Genomic DNA, 16,416 nt, shown 5'->3' with positions numbered 1-16,416 from the left:
TGAATCTACCAGCGCCTTATGCTGGGAATGAGGTGCTACCTGTGGAAAACGCACAGATATACAGAAATGTGCAACAGAGAGCTCTGGGTGAGTGGGGCGCCTACTCACCTGGAAGGACTCCCCAGTGCGGGACCTGTCGTCCTCTCCCCGAGGAGGCCATCCCCAGCACCTAGCCGCGGTGTGTCCTCCCCGACCACAGTTGGTGCAGGAGATGGACCCCTCGTAAGCCGACCCCTCCTCTCTCTAGCGCCAGCGCCCCCGAGCTCCATGGGGCACGGCTCGGAGGCGCTGGAGGGTGAAATGGACGGACCCCCCTCGGAACGTCCGCGGGTAGCTAGCAGGGTATCCAGCCTGATTGACATGTCGACCAACTGGTCGAACGAGAGGCTGGTGTCCCTACAGGCCAGCTCCCTACGGACGTCCTCGCGTAGACTACATCTGTAGTGATCGATTAAAGAGCCCGCTCATTCCACCCTGCATCCGCCGCTAGGGTACGGAACTCCAAGGCGAACTCCTGGGCACTCCTTTTCCCCTGCCTGAGGCCGACCAGACGCTCCCCCGCCGCTTTCCCCTCCGGGGGATGGTCAAACACCGCCCTGAAGCGGCGGGAGAACTCGTCGTAGGTGATGGTGTTAGCGTCGATCCTCCTCCACTCTGCGTTGGCCCATTCCAACGCCTTCCCGGAAAGGCAGGAGATCAGGGCGGACACACTCTCGTGTCCCGAGGGTGCCGGGTGCACGGTGGCCAGGTAAAGCTCCACCTGGAGAAGGAATCCCTGACACCCGGCCGCGGTCCCATCATAGGCCCTCGGGAGCGAGAGTCGAACTCCTCTGGGTTCCGGAGCGGGAATGGGCTGAGTGGCCGATGGTGCGGGCAGGGAGGATGGCGGTGGAGGAGTCCCTCGGGTCTCCCAGCCTCGGATGGTGGTGATCACCTCCTGCAGTGCGGACCCCATCCGCAGGATCTGCTCATCCTGCTCACGGATCCTGTCCTCCAACGTCGCCTGTGCTGCTGCGGCTCCTGCTGATTCCATCGAGTATGGTGTGTGATTCTGTCAAGGTAGATGTAGGTGGGTGGAATCAGGCGCAGGACGCAGTACGTTAGTCCAACAGACTTTAGTGAGGCACAGCAAAACAAACACGAAATAAATGCCCTGAGGCAAAAGCTCCGCACGTAGGCGTAAACACAAGCGCACAAACAGGTGCGACAAAATACTCCAAAACTAAGGAGCAAACTAGCTCAACCGAGCAAACAGTAAATATCCAGCCTACCGGCACGACAGTAAAACAATCACACACAACACCTGACAAACACAACGAGAACTAAATAGGACACTAATGACACTAAATGATAACAGGTGTGACAACAATCAGACAAAAGCAAACGAACATAGAAACATGCAACGGTGGCAGCTAGTATTCCGGAGACGACGAACGCCGAAGCCTGCCCGAGCAAGGAAGAGAGGCAGCCTCGGCCGAAACCGTGACAATAATTCACTGTATCACAATTCCAGTGGGTCAGAAGTTTACATACACTAAGTTGACTGTGCCTTTAAACAGCTTGGAAAATTCCAGAAAATGATGTCATGACTTTAGAAGCTTCTGATAGGCTAATTGACATAATTTGAGTCAATTGGAGGTGTACCTGTGGATGTATTTCAAGGTATACCTTCAAACTCAGTGCCTCTTTGCTTGACATCATGGGAAAATCAAAAGAAAACAGCCAAGACCTCAGAAAAAAAATTGTAGACCTCCACAAGTCTGGTTCATCCTTGGGAGCAATTTCCAAATGCCTGAAGGTACCACGCTCATCTGTACAAACAATAGTACGCAAGTATAAACACCATGGGACCACGCAGCCGTCATATCGCTCAGGAAGGAGACGCATTCTGTCTCCTAGAGATGAACGTACTTTGGTGCGAAAAGTGCAAATCAATCCCAGAACAACAGCAAAGGAACTTGTGAAGATGCTGGAGGAAACAGGTACAAAAGTATCTATATCCACAGTAAAACTAGTCCTATATCGACATAACCTGAAAGGCCGCTCAGCATGGAAGAAGCCACTGCTCCAAAACCGCCATAAAAAAGCCAGACTACGGTTTGCAACGGCACATGGGGACAAAGATCGTACTTTTTGGAGAAATGTCCTCTGGTCTGATGAAACAAAATTAGAACTGTTTGGCCATAATGACCATCGTTATTTTTGGAGGAAAAAGGTGGTAGCTTGCAAGCCGAAGAACACCATCCCAACCGTGAAGCACTGGGGTGGCAGCATCGTGCTGTGGTGGTGCTTTGCTGCAGGAGGGACTGGTGCACTTCACAAAATAGATGGCATCATGAGGAAGGAAAATTATGTGGATATATTGAAGCAATATCTCAAGACATCAGTCAGGAAGTTCAAGCTTGGTCGCAATACCCCCTAATGACAACGCAAAAACAGTTTTTTAGAAATTCTAGCAAATGTATTAAAAAAACAACATATATTTTACATTTACATAAGTATTCAGACCCTTTACTCAGTTCTTTGTTGAAGCACCTTCAATCTACACACAATACCCCATAATGACAAATAAAAAACAGAAATACCTTATCGACATTAGCATTCAGACCCTTTGCTATGAAAGTTGAAATTGAGCTCAGGTGCATCCTGTTTCCATTGAGCATCCTTGAGATGTTTCTACAACTTGATTGGAGTCCACCTGTGGTAAATTCAATTGATTGGACATGATTTGGAAAGGAACAGGCCTGTCTATATAAGGTCCCACAGTTGACAGTGCATGTCAGAGCAAAATCCAAGCCATGAGGTCGAAGGAATTGTCCGTAGAGCTCCGAGACAGGATTGTGTTAAGGCACAGATCTGGGGAAGGGTATCACAAAATGTCTGTAGCATTGAAGGTCCCCAAGAACACAGTGGCCTCCATCATTCTTAAATGGAAGAAGTTTGGAACCACCAAGACCATTCCTAGAGCTGGCCGTCCGGCCAAACTGAGCAATCGGGGAAAAGGGCCTTGGTCAGGGAAGTGACCAAGAACCCGATGGTCAATCTGACAGAGCTCCAGAGTTCCTGTGTGGAGATGGGAGAAACTTCCAGAAGGACAACAATCTCTGCAGCACTCCACCAATCAGGCCTTTATGGTAGAGTAGCCAGACGGAAGCCACTCCTCAGTAAAAGGCACATGACAGGCCGCTTGGAGTTTGCCAAAAGAACCCTGAAGTCTCTCAGTCCATGAAAAACAAGATTCTCTTGTCTGATGAAACCAAGACTAAACACAGGTGTGCCAAGCTTGTAGTGTCATACCCAAGAAGACTCGAGGCTGTAATCACTGCCAAAGGTGCTTCAACAAAGTACTGAGTAAAGGGTCTGAATACTTATGTAAATGTGATATTTCAGTTTTTTATTTCTTAATACATTTGCAACAGTTTTCCCCCTCAAAAAAACTGTTTTTGCTTTGTCATTATGGGGTATTGTGTGTATATTGATGCGGGGGAAAAAAACTATTTAATCAATTTTAGAATAAGTCTGTAATGTAACAAAATGTGGAAAAAGTGAAGGGGTCTGAATACTTTCCGAATGCACTGTATATTTGCCTATGTCCCTCATGTGTGGATGGAAAGACGGAAACTTCATATCCTCTCTTTCATTCTGTCTCTATCTCTCGCTTTCTGTCTCTCTCAATACATTAAAACTAATTGTGAACAGTACAAGTCTAATTTTGTGTGGAAGGAGAGGAGGATTCTCTGTCTCTCCTCTCTTCCACTCTCTCTCAGCATCCTGAGATATCTTTGGTCTTGTGTCTCCTCTTGTAGCGTGTGTATGTTGGGTCGAAGCCTCGTTCCTGGGCACCAAACAGGGCCCAGGTCGGGTTCTTGGCCATGTAGTCCTGGGCAGAGAAGGTTTGGCTGCCTCTGCTCTCCTCATAGGCAAGGACCAGCTCCTGGAACTGCTCATAGTCTATCCACGCCCACCACTCTCCCTCCACCTTGAATTGCATGGGGAAACACACATAGGGATATTGTTAGTACATGCAGCATACACATACACACAGAGTGCACACAAAACAGCGCACACAAAAACATGTGCACGCACGCATGCACACACACACAACAGAGACAGCGAGAGCGTTACAGATGCAGAGAGACTCTTCAATCAATCATAAATCACTATAGGGCTCATGGAGCAGCAGTCTCCAGTCTCCAATGAGCTGCCAGCCTGACAGGAGCATTCATTAACAAACCAGAGGCACACCGACTCCTCAAACCTACCAACCTCTGGATGCTAACTCCTCTATGAGAGGGGGGAGGGAGGAGGGAGGAGTGGGAGAGATTGGGGGTGTGTTCTCTCTGCTACCGCACGGCAAGCGGTACCGGAGGTAAACTAGGCGGTGTCAGAGGAAGGCCCAAAAAATGTCAAAGACTCCAGTCACCCAAGTCATAGACTGTTCTCTCTGCTCCCGCACGGCAAGCGGTACCGGAGCGCCAAGTCTAGGTCCAAAAGGCTCCTTAACAACTTCTACCCCCAAGCCATAAGACTGCTGAACAATTAATCAAATCGCCACCCGGACTATTTGCATTGAGACACCCCCCCCCCCCCGCCCCTTGTTTTTACACTGCTGCTACTCGCTGTTTATTATCTATGCATAGTCACTTTACCTCTACCTACAAATTACCTCGACTAACCTGTACCCCTGCACATTGACTCTGTACCGGTACCCCCTGTATATAGCCTAATTATTGTTATTTTATTGTGTTACTAAAAAATAAAAATAAAAATAATATTTTTTACTTGAGTTTATTTAGTAAATATTTTCTTACCTATATTTTCTTAAAACTGCATTGTTGGTTAAGGGCTTGTAAGTAAGCATTACACGGTAAGGTCTACACCTGTTGTATTTGCCGCATGTGACAAATCAAATTTGATTTGATATGAGAGATGGGAGGCTGAGAGAGGGTGACAGGAAAAGTGGCAGGAGAGGGAGAGAGAGAAAGAGAGAGGAGTTGAGCGAATCTGAGAGGGGGCCATATAAAGGCAGTCTGGGCTCCTTCTACCCATCTCCTATTCTCCCTTGGCTTTAAAGGGATGCAAAATATTTATTTGGGTCTAATTACCCTTACCTTGGGTTGTGTCTGAAGGTCCATGTTGACAGAATCCACAATAATCCATGATTTACTTCTGACCACAGTCTGGAATTAGCATATTAGCGTTGTCGGTTTTCATGAGTGGAAACAGCCGAACCGATGTTAGCAAAGCTGCAGTGCAAGCCACAACTTCCTCAAAAATACTTCAAACTAAGTTTGGTAGTTGGTGGAGTTAGCAGGGATTTTATTACGTGCATACTGCTGAAATAATCGCTGGAATTTGGTTAGTCAGAACTGGAGCCGTACTGTATGGCTGTCATCTTGCGAGCTCTGACTCAACTTGGCTATTTTGTGACTATTTTGGCATTTATCTTTACTTTTTTTGCACTAAATGTAGCCGCTATAATTTCTTAGCATCTACAATAACTTTTGAACATCAGAGCGGCAGTTACTAACCTCAATTCCGGCTTCAACTTTGACTCATTGGCCCTGGGCTCTTTGTACGACCCAATTCTCGGGCTACCCAAGAGGAAACGCTGGCGAAAAAGAGTCAGGAGAGGGAGAGTCCGGGTGAGATTGGCCATTCTATTGGCTAATATGCAGTCACTTCATAATAAAATGGATGGCCTCCGATTGCAGATTTGCTATCAACGGGACTCTCGTAACTGCAATATTCTCTGCTGTTATGAAACATGGCTTTCGGACAAGATACCCCCCATGGCTATCCAACTCAATGGATTCTCATTCACAGAGCGGACAAGACATTGGATTCAGGGAAATCAAGAAAGGGAAGGGTATGCCTCTTCATCAACAGCAAATGGTGTGCTGACTCTAGAGCAGTGGAAGTCTCGACCCATTGTTCACCCGTATTGGAATACCTGATGGTTAAATGCTGACCCTTCTACCTCCTGAGAGAGCTTTCAGCTGTTATTGTGACTGCTGTATAGATTCCACCTCAGGACAAGAAAAACAAAAAGCTTGCATTTAATTAACTGTACGAGGCTATAAACAAGCAGGAAACCATGCACCCGGAGGCTGCTTTTCTGGTTGCCTGTGATTTTAATTCCGCGTCATTAAGACATGTGATGTCTAATTTCCATCAACATGTCTCCTTCTCCAAGCATACAAAGCCCTCCCTCATCCCCCTATCGGCAAATCAGATCATGACTCTATACTCCTGCCTATCTACAAGCAGAAGCGCAAACAGGACGTACCAGTGACGTGCACCATAGAGAAATGGTCCTCCGAATCAGAGGCTATGCTACAGGACTGCTTTGCTAGCACTGACTGGAATATGTTCCAGGACTCTGCCGATAGCATCAACGAGTTAACCACCTCAGTCACCAGCTTCATTAGTTAATGAATCACTGACGTTGTCCCCACATTGAAGGTTCGCTGCTTCCCCAATCAAAAGCCCTGGATTAACACTGAGGTTAGAGCTAAGCTAAAGGACAGGGCTACCGCACACAGGGCTATCACAGTCAACCCCGAGGCTACGGCCGAGGACACGAAAAAAGTGCAAAAAGTTCTGCTACGACCTCCCAGTGGAGGAAAAAGTACCCAATTGTCATACTTGAGTAAAAGTTAAAGATACTTTAATAGAAAATGACTGAAGTAAAAGTGAAAGTCACCAAGTAAAATACTACTTCAGTAAAAGTCTAAAAGTATTTGGTTTTAAATATACTTAAGTATCAAAAGTAAATGCAAAAATATGCTTAAGTATCAAAAGTAAAAGTATAAATCATTTCAAATTCCTTATATTAAGTAAACCAGACAGCACAATTTTCTTGTTTTTTTAAATTGATGGATAGCCAGGGGCACACTCCAACAATCAGAAATCATTTACAAATGAAACATTTGTGTTTAGTGAGTCCGCCAGATAAGAGGGAGTATGGATGACCATGGGTGTTCTCCTGATAAGTGGGTGAATTTGACTATTTTTCTGTCCTGCTAAGCATTCAAAATGTAACGAGTACTTTTGGGTGTATGGAGTAAAAAGTACATTGTTTTCTTTAGGTATGTAGTCAAGTAAAAGTAAAGGTTTTCAAAAATATATATAGTAAAGTACAGATACCCCAAAAACTACTTAAGTAGTACTTTAAAGTATTTTTACTTAAGTACTTTACACCACTGCGACCTCCACAGAGCCATCAAACAAGCAAGGTTTCCTCCAGACGTGACGCTTGGCATTCAGGCCAAAGAGTTCAATCTTGGTTTCATCAGACCAGAGAATCTTGTTTCTCATGGTCTCCTTTAGGTACCTTTTGGCAAACTCCAAGCAGGCTGTCATGTGCCTTTTACTGAGGACTGGCTTCTGTCTGGCCACTCTATAAAGGCCTGATTGATGGAGTACTGCAGAGATGGTTGTCCTTTTGGAAGGTTCTCCCATCTCCACAGAGGAACTCTGGAGCTTAATCAGAGTGACCATCGGGTTCTTGGTGACCTCCCTGACCAAGGCCATTCTCCCCCGATTGCTCAGTTTGGCCGGGCGGCCAGCTCTAGGAAGAGTATTGGTGGTTCCAAATTCCTTCCATTTAAAAATGATGGAGGCCACTGTGTTCTTGGGGACCTTCAATGCTGCAGACATTTATTGGTACCCTTCCCCAGATCTGTGCCTCGACACAATCCTGTCTCAGAGCTCTACGAACAATTCCTTCGACCTCATGGCTTGGTTTTTGCTCTGATATGCACTGTCAACTGTGGGACCTTATATAGACAGGTGTGTGCCTTTCCAAATCATGTCCAATCAATTGAATTTACCACATGTGGAGACCAATCAAGTTGTAGAAACATCTCAAGGATGCTCAATGGAAACAGGATGCACCTGAGCTCAATTTCGAGTCTCGTAGCAAAGGGTCTCAAAACGTATGTAATAATATTTTTTTGAAAAACCTGTTTTCGCTTTGTCAATGTGGGGTATTCAGTGTAGATTGATGAGGAAAAAACGTAAATCGATTCCATTTTAGAATAAGGCTGTAAAGTAAACAAAATGTTGAAAAAGTCAAGGGGTCTGAATTCTTTCCGAATGCACTGTATAGCCAAGTTATCATTACTCATTGAGTATTTATTACTTTTATTATTACGTGTTATTACTTTTCTATTATTTCTCTTTCTCCCTGCATTGTTGGGAAGGGCCTGTAAGTATGCATTTCACTGTTAGTCTGCAAGCATGTGACAAATACAATTTTATTTGACCCTGTATATAGCTTACTTACTTTCTCGTGTTCTTCTTATTTCTATTTATTGTGTGTTTTTGTTCTACTTTACTTTTTCGTATAATATTTGTACTACTGATATTTATCACTGCATTGTTGGAAAGAGCTTACAAGAAAGGCATTTCACTGTACTTGTGCATGTGACAATACGCTTGAAACTCAGCCAGCCAAGAAGATGTGTATCTCTATATAGACATAAGAAACATCTAAAGCCAAATTCAAAAGCTCCTGACATGTTTTTCTCTTGCATGTTTACTCTCTGAGTAGAGACTGGGAATCGCTAAGGCTAGGAATCAGTGGTCAAAGTCACACAGTGCATTTCCAAGCATCTCGCTCTCCATTAATCACACTCTCTCCTCACTAACCCAGCCTCCTACTGAGAGAGGGAAAGAGAGGGTAAGAGAGAGAAAGAGTGCAAGAGACAGCGAGAGAGAGAGAGAGAGAGAGAGAGAGAGAGAGAGAGAGAGAGAGAAAGAAAAGACAGAGAAAATGAGAGAGATAGTGTTTGAGAGAGAGACGGAGGACAGAGAGAGGTCCCTGTCTTCATTGCTCCTCATCTCTTTTCATCTGTTTCCCGTCACAGCGGAGATGAGGATGAGAGAAGGGAAGGGTGACCCCTGGAATGCCAGCTTGCATTAGTGCTCTCCAGCTGTTCTGATTGGCTTCCACACAGATGCCACACGCCGAGACAGACCACAACTAAGACTGCTGCAGTCCCCCAGAGTGGGAGCTGCTCTGGTAACTGTAGCATGCAATCTGTAGTGCTGCAAAGTAACTTCAGCAGGCATAGAGAGAGAGAGAGAGAGAGAGAGAGATATTATTTCCCCCTTTTTTTTTTTTACATCGTTACAATACTATATATAGCCATAATATGACATTTTAAATGTCTCTATTCTTTTGAACTTTTGTGAGTGTAATGTTTACTGCTAATTTTTTTATTATCTATTTCACTTGCTTTGGCAACGTAAACATACAGTATGTTTCCCATGCCAATAAAGCCCTTTGAATTTAATTGAATTGACAGAGAGAGAGCGACAGGGAGGGAGGGATGGAGGGGAGAGGGGGGGGGCGAGAAAGAGAGATCTGCTTCAAAAACCAAAAACCCCTGCTGTTGAAAACCCCAGCTTGGTCCCTTGGCACTAAGAGAGCTGCTGTGGAACTGCACACAAATTGAACTGAACAGAGCACAGCATGACAAAACAAAACACACCAAAGAGACCTGACATACACTACCGTTCAAAAGTCACTTAGAAAATTCCTTGTTTTCGAAAGAAAAGCAATTTTTTTGTCCATTAAAATAACATCTAATTGATCAGAAATACAGTGTAGACATTGTTAATGTTGTAAATGGCTATTGTAGCTGGAAATGGCTGATTTTTTATGGAATATTAAAAAATGTATGCACTCACTAACTGTAAGTCGCTCTGGATAAGAGCATCTGCTAAATGACTAAAATGTAAATGTAAAATGAATATCTACATAAGCGTACAGAGGCCCATTATCTGCAACCATCAGTCATGTGTTCCAATGGCATGTTGTGTTTGCTAATACAAGTTTATCATATTAAAAGGCTGATTGATCATTAGAAAACCCTTTTGCAATTATGTTAGCACAGCTGAAAACTGCTGTGCTGATTAAAGAAGCAATAAAACTGGCCTTCTTGAGACTAGTTGAGTATCTGGAGCATCAGCAATTGTGGGTTCGATTACAGGCTCAAAATGTCCAGAAACAAATAACTTTCTTCTGAAACTCGTCAGTCTATTCTTGTTCTGAGAAATGAAGGCTATTCCATGCGAGAAATTGCCAAGAAACTGAAGATCTCATACAACACTGTGTACTACTCCCTTCACAGAACAGCACAAACTGGCTCTAACCAGAATAGAAAGAGGAGTGGGAGACCCCGGTGCACAACTGAGCAACATGACAAATACATTAGAGTGTCTAGTTTGAGAAACAGACACCTCACAGGTCCTCAACTGGCAGCTTCATTAAATAGTACCCGCAAAACATCAGTCTCAACGTCAAGAGTGAAGAGGCGACTCCGGGATGCTGACATTCTAGGCAGAGTTGCAAAGAAAAAGCCATATCTCAGACTGGGCAGTAGAAATACAATATTAAGATTGGCAGTCTGAGATATGGCTTTTTCTTTGCAACTCTGCCTAGAAGGTCAGCATCCCGGAGTCGCCTCTTCACTGTTGACGTTGAGACTGTGCTAACATAATTGCAAAAGGGTTTTCTAATGATCAATTAGACTTTTAAAATGATAAACTTGGATTAGCAAACATAATGTGCCATTGGAACACAGGACTGATGGTTGCTGATAATGGGCCTCTGTACGCCTATGTAGATATTCCATTAAAATTCAGCCATTTTCAGCTACAATAGCCATTTACAACATTAACAATGTCTACACTGTATTTCTGATCAATTTGATGTTATTTTAATGGACAAAAAAATGCTTTTCTTTCGAAAACAAGGAAATTCCTAAGTGACCCCAAACTTTTGAACGGTAGTGTAAGTGACATGGTAACATATTTAACTGGAGTTAGTCTGTGAAGTGTCCGGAGTGATCTTGGGTTCGGTCTTCTAAATGGGCGAAGATAATTTTTATTATAATTGTTTTTATTCCCAATTTCTTGATATCCAATTGGTAGTTACGATCTTGTCTCATCGCTGCAACTCCCCAACGGGCTCTGGAGAGGCAAAGGTCGAGTCATACGTCCTCAGAAACATGACCCGCTAAACCGCGCTGCTTCTTAATACCTGCTCACTCAAACCTTAAGCCAGCCACACCAATGTGTCGGAGGAAACGCCGTTCAAATGACGACTGAAGTGTCTCATGACTGTCTAGAGGAGAGCTAGCCGCTATGTGGCTACGCTAATGAAACCTTTAAGAGAAATGGAAAAAGAACCGACTGGACGCTAATGTTTGTGATAATGAGGAATGAAAAACAATATCTCAAAATGAAAAAAAAATAATAATCCAGTCTAAAAGCAACTCACTTATAATAATAATATAATAATATAATCTAGAGCAGTTTCCTCACAACGACCGTTCCTCCAACACTATCTATCTACCTGGTTGTTCTCTCTAACCGTTCTGCCCAGGAGCTGTCTCTGGGGTGACTGTCTGTAAGCTTGCCGTTTTAATTACACACTAATCTGCTGGTGTGGATGAAAGCACTGGGGCCTCCCCACACACAGAGAGCCACAGAGAGTCAGGCCCTGGGCTTATAGCAGTCTGGTCCCCTGGGGAAACACACCAATGATGGAGATCCATCACAGCTATAGGGAACTCTCATGCTCACGAGTACGCACAAACACACACACATACACACAAACAAATCACTTGCTCGCCACTTGACAATGAGAATGAATAGCACCAAGGATCCTGCAGAGACTAAAAACAGGAGAGCTACAGATGCTGTTGCATAAATCCCAATTAAGGATAAGAACTGAACAACTATTCAGTTCCTCTACCGTAAAAGGATGTTTCACGGCCATTACAGAAACAGCACGGCCTCCATTGTAAAACGCCACAAATACAGATACAGCATTCAGATGCTCTGTGGATCGATGCACTGTGGATTTTAATAAATTATTGAACAATCACAGATGCAGTACCACACGTGCACACACACCCATTCATACTGTAATGCAATTCCAGAGGTGTTAAAATAACAGTATAATCCTCCACCGGATTAAAACATCTTTCAATCAGGTGTATTTTAAAATTCCTTTCCAATGCTCAGGCTATAAAAATAACTGTTTAAAACAGGCAAACTGATGACCATAAATCTTAGAGCTATAGTGCAATGGCCAGAATACTGCTTGGTCCTGTTTAAGGTGGATAATAAACGCATGTAGACAGCATCAGAAAAAAAGCACTCAATTATGAAAATTAAGTTACACTGGATAGAGTCTAAAAGGAAGTGAGGGAGGAGAGCGAGAGAGGGAAGGAAGGGTGGAAATCAATGCAGTGAAATATTGACTGTGGCCTTGTGAGAAATGCCGGCTGGCTCGTGAGAAATGGAGATGAATTAAAGGAACAATTGGCTTTTTTGCAACTTTTGCGTGTCAGGGACCTGCAACGTGTCCACCTACTCAGTCCCGCTGGAGGGACGTTGTCGTCAAGGAGACGGATGTGTCACCTGCCTTCCGAGTCGAAAACTTTCATCACCATCATCATCGCTCAGGGTCTCGTAAGTGAGCACTTTGACAGGCACCAGGGAGGGAGGGAGGGAGGCCAACCTGAGAGGTGAGCATTGTGTGTGTGTGTGTGTGTGTGTGTGTGTGTGTGTGTTGTGCGTGCGTCCATGAATAGGTGTGTGTTAGGAAAAAACATCTCCCACTTTCTTTCCCTAGTATTTAGCAATGAGCAGTATAATTAGCAGTGTGCAGTGTGTGTTTCGGCATAACTGTGTGTTAGCGAATCCCCCACTTCTCTCTCCTTTCCCGTGTTTATTCTAATTAGCGGGGTGGAACCGCTTCGGACCTCCAGCAAAGCAGGTGCCTCCAGGCAGATGACCAACCTGCCCACTCATTGGTGGAGGTGGCTGTCAATCACGGCTCAGGATGCCTGATGCATACAGAGTGTTCAAAGAGTTTAATTTGTGACAAAGAGTTAATTTTACAATCACCAGTTATGAGAGAAGCCTAGAGTTGCCCATCTCTCTGTCATAGTATTATCTTTGTTATGCCTTGTTGATCATATTATCTTTGTTGTTTCTGTGGTGACTTCCTAGAAGACTCAGTGGGGAACGAGACTGATCAGAAAGACACTTTTCCACTAACACCCCACAGTGACTCAACACAGAAAGACAGATTGAATTGGATCAAATCAAAGGCTGTGCCCGCCCCTGTCAACTAGCTCTCCCTCTCCCTCACACAGACAGCAGGGAACCGGGAAAGGATGACTGGGGAATGAGAGAGGTAAACAAAGTTGATATTCAGATCATTAATAAGCCAGCCAACATCAAATAAAAGTGGGTAAAGAACGCTGAGATTTGGGGAGGAATAAGAAGATGATTATAAATGGGAGTTTGCGTCACGACAGCACTTCTGTGCATATTAAATAAACGACAAAGTGCATCATTTTGGGCCCTAGAAGATGAATAAACAACTTTCTGGTGAGGTCGAGGAAGCTGTTTCTGTGCTGTCGAGGAGAAAAGAGACAGAGATTTATAATAATTCATTAATTATTTATGGAATAATTGGCTCCACATCACTAGCCTGCTGTCTGTTGTAGCAGGGTCAGGACAGAGCCAAAAACTCACAGGTTTTCTTCGATAGTTGACATCACTAAAGTAGAAGATAGGAAAAAGTAGTGAGAAAAGACAACAGAAAACAACAACAAAGCCAAACATCCTTGAGTCATGTCTTCATTCTTCCAATTTTGGGCTGGAAAATAGATGCATACATGTGTCTAAGACTTAACCTAATGAGTCCCACCGTCGCGATTTAGAACTTCTAACCCCTTTTAAACAATGAGTGTTTGAGCTACAGACTTCTGGGTTGTACCATTAAATTTGTCTCTTTCTTGTGTAACCATTAGTCTGTGTGATTAACAGGGGCTGAGCAACAGCGGTGTTTGTGAGACAAGGGCGGATCCCGAAGGGGCAGGGTCTTTTTTACAAAAATGTCTGTAGAGTCAGAATGGTTTGCTCTATGACGCCTACAAGCGACACCAGAGTCGTTAGAAAGTAAGGGGTTCTTCTACATAGAAGATCATAGGACAATCCCAGGTTTTGGAGCAGTGGCTTCTTCCTTGCTGAGCGGCCTTTCAGGTTATGTCAATATAGGACTTGTTTTACTGTGGATATACATACTTTTGTACCTGTTTCCTCCAGCATCTTCACAAGGTCCTTTACTGTTGTTCTGGGATTGATTTGCACTTTTCACACCAAAGTACGTTCATCTCTAGGAGACAGAACGCGTCTCCTTCCTGAGCTGTATGACGGCTGTGTGGTCCCATGGTTTTTATACTTGCGTACTATTGTTCGTATAGATGAACGTGGTACCTTCAGGCGTTTGGAAATTGCTCCCAATGATGAACCAGACTTGTGGAGGTCTACAATTTTTTTTCTGAGGTCTTGGCTGATTTCTTTTGATTTTCCCATGATGTCAAGCAAAGACGCACTGAGTTTGAAGGTAGGCCTTGAAATACATCCACAGGTACACCTCCAATTGACTCAAATGATGTCAATTAGCCTATCAGAAGCTTCTGAAGCATGACATCATTTTCTGGAATTTTCCAAGCTGTTTAAAGGCATAGTCAATTTAGTGTATGTAAACTTCTGACACACTGGAATTGTGATACAGTGAATTATACGTGAAATAATCTGTCTGTAAACAATTGTTTGAAAAATTACTTGTCATGCACAAAGTAGATGTCCTAACCGACTTGCAAAACTATAGTTTGTTAACAAGAAATTTGTGGAGTTGTTGAAAAACAAGTTTTAATGACTCCAACCTAAGTGTATGTAAACCTCCGACTTCAACTGTATATTAATCATATTTGTTGACTGCAGGTGGCTGGTGTAGCGAGGTCTAAAAAGCCATTAGACAGACATGGAGGGAAATGCCAGTACATAAATACATGTCATTATTGGCGGGGGAAGACGTGTGCGTGTGTGTGTATGTGTGTGGACGTGTTGAGGCGTGTTAGACACATATACCATTAGACAGGGTATTAGGGGAAGGTATGGATTTACTGAGGATAAAGAGTGGAGCATGACTAGTCCTATAACACAATAAAAAGAGAGAGGAAGAGACAGAAAAAAACAGTGAGGAAGAGAGAGAGAGAGAGAGAGAGAGAGATGAGAGGAGAGAGTGAGAGAGAGAGAGAGAGAGGAGAGAGAGAGAGAGAGAGAGAGAACAGACATGTACAGAGAAAAGTGAAGTTGGGTGGGAAGGAGGGGGAGAACCAGAACAGTGGGAACTCAAAGGGGGACATTTTAGTGAATCCACAACACTGTATGAATGCACAGGAAAGCAGCTAACTCAATTGGCTCTGAGTTTTGGTTGAAACTGTTGCTGTTTAACTTCTCAGTGGTAAGCCTTTTCAATTAATGATGAATGAATTTGTTAAATTAATGAAGGAATGAATAAATAAATGAATTACCCTCTAATTGTTTTAATTGACAAAAGTACTAAGGTCACACAGTTGGTGGGTGCAGTGTGTAGTATATTACCTTTGTGTGTGCAATGAGCAGACAGTTGGAGTGCTCATGTTCACAGGCGATCTGGTACTGAGGCAGCATGTCGGTTAGCTGCTGGACAAAATGGATGACCTCCTCATGCTACGGCACGTTGGTCCATGGTCAGGCTACTGGCCGAGCTCTCCCACAGTACGTCACTCCCTGGAGAGAGCGAGGGACAGGGAGGAGGGAGGGAGAGAGAGGAGAGGGTGGGGGAGAGAGTGAGGGGGGGGTTGACATTTGGAAATGGTCTTCATCGTAACTACAAGCTCAGAAAATTCAACAAACAACAGACATGCATTACCGGTATGTACATTTGGTTAAAAAAATTAAAGTTCAACAGAGGGGAGGAGAAACACAAATTAACCAGTAAGAAAGAGATGAGAAAAGAGGAGAATAGAAAGAGAGAGAGGGAGGAGTAGAGAAAGAGAGGATAAACAGACCAAATGAAAATCTCCATCTTGCAGAGCTCTCTCACACGTATCATAGACTACTGGGCTGAGTGAGAGAGAGAGAGAGAGAGAGAGAGAGAGAGAGAGAGAGAGAGAGAAGGAGAAGAGAGAGAGAGAGAAGAGAGATAGAGAGAGGAGAGAGAGAGAGAGAGAGAGAGAAGGAGGAGAGAGAGAGAGAGGGAGAGAGAGAGAGAGGAGAGAGAGAAGAGAGAGAGAGAGAGGCGAAAGCGAGAGAGAGCAGAGAGAGATATGTGTGCTTAGCATCAGCATGAGAGGGGTAATGTGGACTGTGGGAGGCCTCTCTCTCTTCCCTTGTTCCTTCTCCCTGGGATGTTGCACTAGGCTACGTACTGTTCATATATTCTACTGTACTGAGAGACACTGACACGCTCATTACTGCCCAAAACCCACACAACCAAATACACCAAAAATAGGACCCACACACAACGTACACTCACTCAAAAACACCTCAAAC

General features: G+C 44.1%; 1 pseudogene across 1 annotated transcript in view; it reads right to left on the bottom strand.

Annotated features, from left to right (window-relative positions):
* Positions 1–3,763: 3,763 nt before the first annotated feature.
* Positions 3,764–16,416, bottom strand: part of LOC311101935 (S-adenosyl-L-methionine-dependent tRNA 4-demethylwyosine synthase TYW1-like) — a 149,691-nt pseudogene continuing 137,038 nt past the window's right edge. Inside the window, exons 14-15 of the transcript in view lie at positions 15,484–15,651; positions 3,764–3,985 (exon numbers count right to left, since the gene is read on the bottom strand). The product of the transcript in view is annotated as an S-adenosyl-L-methionine-dependent tRNA 4-demethylwyosine synthase TYW1-like (transcript). The remainder of the gene's footprint in view (positions 3,986–15,483; positions 15,652–16,416) is intronic.

Source organism: Coregonus lavaretus (assembly GCF_964263955.1).
Source record: "Coregonus lavaretus genome assembly, chromosome: 26".
NCBI classification, from domain to species: domain Eukaryota; kingdom Metazoa; phylum Chordata; class Actinopteri; order Salmoniformes; family Salmonidae; genus Coregonus; species Coregonus lavaretus.
This window is presented reverse-complemented; position numbering and strand designations above follow the sequence as displayed.